Source organism: Alligator sinensis, unplaced genomic scaffold (assembly GCF_000455745.1).
Source record: "Alligator sinensis unplaced genomic scaffold, ASM45574v1 scaffold103_2, whole genome shotgun sequence".
Classification (NCBI taxonomy): domain Eukaryota; kingdom Metazoa; phylum Chordata; order Crocodylia; family Alligatoridae; genus Alligator; species Alligator sinensis.
Window position 1 is genome coordinate 957,010 of NW_005842166.1, and position 4,992 is coordinate 962,001.

Below are 4,992 nucleotides of genomic sequence, written 5' to 3' on the forward strand. Positions count from 1 at the left end.
AAACCGTAGAAAGTTTTGTGAATGATCAAAAGTTTGGTTGCTTCTAGCTTGTGTATCTGGCTGGCTTCTCTCTGCATTTTGTCCCCAAGGCTAGCAGACTTGTAAGGGGGAGGGTTGGGAGAGCACTATTTGGTCCAGTTTCCTCTACATGTGTCTTTTGCGGGAGGTCCCTTTCCATGTTACAGGGATATGGAAGTACTGCGTGAGAGTGTGGTTTTGGCTAGGCTCCATTTTACCCCTACTCCTAGTGTTCCTACTCCCTGCTTTGCCTGTTTCTGCAGCTGCTCCTAGTGACTACAGCCTCACTAATCAATTCCTTTCCTTGGGATTTTTAATGGAAAATTATATTAAATTAAAATATTGTGAGCCATGATCCTTTCCCCAGGTAATTGGAATATGAATCTGTGTTTCTGTTGCAACAGAGGAAAGATGCCTTTAATTTTATCTGCCCTGACAAGCAATCAGTTTTGTTCTTAAGTACTAGATACAACTGAATTTAGATAAACTATGTAGAAGCTGAGTCATACATGAAGGATGGCAAGTACCAAATTTCACGTGCAAAGCATGACTTGTCACTAAACACCAGTCCCACACAAGCCTCGTCCCTCCATCCCCAACACCTTAAACAATAGTGAAGTAGTCACAACAGTAGGAAAATATTTTTTTTTTAATTGCTTTTCTCAAAAAGTAATGACTGTGAGAAGTATTTTAGCTTGGGGAAGGGACTGCAGGGGAAATAGTCAAGCCAAAGTCAGGTGCTTCCAAAAGCTAGAATTACAAGATGGGTGGAGGGGGAGGTAAAAAGGTGAATTTGCTTTCAGTCTAACCTCTACCTTTTACCTGCACCTTAATGTCAAATTTGTGAGCTGCTGACTTGCAAATGCTTTCCGAAATTTGTCAGGTAATTTAAAGTTTTGAATCTGTCTTTGCTTCCTTCTAATTTTCCCTTCATTGCCTTTTCCTCTGTACAAATCAGCAAGGCTTTTGTTTCCATAATACTTACAAGTGGAGTGTAAACAATTAAACTGTGAGCTCAGAAGGGAAGGAGTGGCTGGGGTTTTCTGGTATGATTATGGTTTTGCAGAGAAGCATTCCGACTGGAGACAAGGGAAGGAAGGTATAACAGCAAGGGAGGAGGCAAAAGGTAACTTTTTTTTTCAAAAGCTCCAAAGTGCCCAGTTGGTAAGGAGCCTAAATCTCACTGGCTTTCTATGGGGAAAGTCAGTCATGAAATCACATGTACATTTTGGAGCTTTTCAGATGGAAGGTGGTTGTGGTAAGATGTGTGTATTTGCTGGAAAATGGTATGACAGTTCTGAGTACAGCAGCTATTCAGAGCAGACAGATGAGGACATACGAAATCATTGTAATTTTTCTCCACTAAGCTGAAAATTGAGTTTATATTCATAGCTGCAGCTTGTCAGGTATTTGAATACTGTGTGACATGAGAAATAACCATGTAGTAGTTATATACACGAGTTTAAGGAAGTGTGCAAGAGAACTTTAATTCTGCCTTATTAACTGTCATAGACTGCTGTGCTGAGACTAAGAATTTTAGTCCTGTTCATGTCCTAGTTTGTGTCTAGGCAGAGCTTACTATTGTTATTAGACATTTGCACAAGTGTAAAGGATGCTTTATAAACTGAGGAGGCAGATACTGGAATGAGTACAAGCCCTTCTTGGCGCAGGGCTTCATAGTTGATAGGAAAGTTTGCTGTTTTGATTTCTTCCCGTGACTGTTCCCACTTAGTTGCTTGGTTGCAGGAAAGTGAAGGCTGGCTTGATCCTGCTGCTGCCTTAACAGGGAGCCAGGCAGCTGAAGCCATAGGAAAGGAATGGGGTGTAGATTTGATCCTAAACTGCTGTAGCTCCTGTAATAGAGGAAGCAGAGAACAGAGGATGGGGTGCTGTGAAATGAAGTGCCTTCTGTGTGACCAGGGGGGTTAGTGCAGCTACCCAGCCAGTGCTGTAGCAAGGAGGGGTGGGGGGTGGTGATTGGGGTGACTGCCCTGGACGCAGAAGTGAAGGGGTGCCAACAGGCGCTGCCCAGCCAAGGTGGGGCGCAGGGTGGAGCAGCAAGCGGCTGGTTTGGGGGAGACACAGGGTTGGGGGGAGGGCGGCTCCCGCCGCTGCGTGCACACCCCAGCAAGCATGGGGGTGGGAAGGTGCCTTCTAGATCATTGCGCGAGGTGAGGGTGGGTTGCCGCTGCGGGCTCTGCCCCGGGCGCCAAACATCCTTGCGACAGCACCGTACTCAGCAGCAGCAGAGGAGCTCGATGTTAATGGAAGGGTTTGTGTGGAAGTGTACTGTTTATTTTCCACTGGTTGACAAATTATACATTGCTTTGGAGGCATGACAGCATGCATATTTCTTATCCTGGTTTGTAGTCTTCAACAAAATGTTCAGACCCAGCTAGTAACATGCCTGCTTTACACTGATGCTGCGTAGGAGTATACCGGGGCCAGAGGATAGTAAAATCAGTTTATTTTCTGGGTGTTATTTACCAACACAGTTGGTTCCTTTCTAAAGTAGAAGTTCCTGTCTTGATTAGAAATGGGCTAAATGTGTCTGATGTTCAAGCTGTTTTCAGTTGCTTTCTTGTAAAATGTACAAGTAAAATGTCTGACTGAATTTGGTTTTAGAATATCCTCAGCTGGGAGCTCTTGCTCAGAGCTGCAGTTCACTTTTCCAGATGCCAGTAACTCACATGGAAGGACATGCTGTGGTGAAGAAAGGCAGAGAACAGACTTCTGCTGAAACCTGATTGGAATTAAATCATGCTTCTAATTTTGTTCATTTAGCTCTTCCAGCTTCCCTTAGGTCTGGACTGATCTTTTCTCACTATAATTGATAATGAGAATTCATCCTTTTAGTTAGCTTCTGTAGATTTCTTTTCAATTCAGTGTTGATCTTTAGTGTTTAAAAGTCTGAACTTCATTGTGTCATATACTGAATAATGTATTTGCATGTATGGGTTTGTTTTAGTTTTTGTTCCTGACACTTAAAGCAGTTTTTAAAGCAGCATAGGAAGATTGTTCTTCATCTCACTTCACAGACACCATCAGAGAGCTTCTTACAGTGAAGTGAGCCCTGCCAGGTTTGATTGTAAGTCCACATCTACAGTTTTTACGGGGTCTGGAAGTGAATTGGCTGTTATAAATTGGCTTGGACCCCAAAGATAACACTCTAATGCAGCGGTTAGTAACCTGCAGCGCGTGGGCCAGATCCGGCCTGTTGAGCCATTGGATCTTGCCCACAGTGGGGTGGATGCTGGGGAGTGGGGAGATGCAGTGCTGGCCTGCTTCAGAACTGATCTGGGTGGTGTTGGCTTGCCTCTCAAAAAGGTTGCTAACCACTTCTCTAGTGGAGATATCCACCAGCTCTCTCAGGACATCTGACCTTGTGGCCTCTTTTTTTGCAATTGTGCTAGGCTTCTTTGACCAAGGTGTCAGGCTGGCTTCCAGCTATAACAAACTCTGTGTTCAGGAATTTTAAACAAAGAGCCCAGCTTTGGTGGATTTTGAGTTGTGATACAAATTCTTCATCCAGTTCTAATGAATACCTGTGTTGCGAATGCAACAGCAGCAAGCTATATATCCCATCGTGTATAGTTGAAAGGGAATCGGGCCTGGTCTACATTAGAAAGTTTTACTGGAGAACCTCATCTTCTGTTGGTATGGCTTAGCACATATTCATACTTAATATTGTATCCTGGAGGCTGGGCCAAAGCTGCTGCTGCTGCTTCTGCTACTGGACCAGGCTGGGGCCAGACCAGTCACCTGCCTGAGTCCCGGGATGAAGCCAAAGCCAGAGCTGATGTTGCTACTGGACCAGGCTGGGGCCAGACCTGCCTGAGGTCCGGGATGAAGCCAAAGCCAGAGCTGATGTTGGAGGGTAAGCAGCTGGGGTGGGGAGCAGGCAAAGGCTGTGTGGAGGCAGACAGGACAGAGATTTCAGGGTCAGGCAGGGAGGTAGAGGTGGTGGGGTGGTGGGATGTCAGGGGGGTGGGCAGCAGCTGCGACTCCAGCCCTAGCCTTGGCCCTAAGTTTCCTAGATTTCATAGACATTAGGGCTGGAAGGGACCTTGGAAGGTCGTTGAGTCCAGCCCTCTGCCCGAGGGGGCAGGAAGTCAGCTGGAGTCATAGGATCCCAGCAAGATAAGCATCCATATTTCTCTTGAAGGCGTTCAATGTAGGTGCTTGAACCACCTCTGGTGGGAGGCCATTCCAGACCTTGGGGGGCTTGGACAGTGAAGAAATACTTCCTTATGTCCAGCCTGAAACGGTCTTGGAGGAGTTTGTGAGCTTTTGACCTTGTCATCCCTTGGGGTGCTCTGGTGAACAGGCGTTCCCCCAGATTCTGATGTACATCCCTTATATACTTATAGGCGCTTTTCCAGGCTAAAGAACCCCCTGGCTCTCAGCCTGTCATCGTAAGATCTGTTTTCCTGACCTCTGATTATGCGCGTGGCTCTTCTCTGCATTCTCTCAAGCTTCTCCACATCCTTTTTTAATTGTGGAGCCTAAAACTGGACGCAGTACTCCAGCTGTGGCCTCACCAAGGCCAAGTACAATGGGCGGATGTCGTCCTGGGATTCCGGGGATTTGCTGGAGAAGCATCTATGGATGCAAGCCAGCATTTTGCTCACTTTACTAGCTGCATCATCACATTGCAGGCTCATATTCATGTTGTGGTCAATCATGACCCCCAAGTCCCTTTCATCTGTAGTGCTAACCAGCATAGCACTGGCTAGCCTATAAGGATGCTTTAGGTTTTTCCTCCCAAGATGGAGAACCTTGCATTTTTCGGTGTTAAACACCATCAGGTTCTCATCCACCCATCTCCTGAGCCTGTCAAGGTCAGCCTGGATCGCCCTCCTGTCCTCAGGTGTGGATGCTTTACCCCAGAGTTTGGTATGATCGGCAAACTTGGCCAGTCCGCTTCTGACTCCAGTGTCCACATCATTAATGAAGATGTTGAACAATATAGGC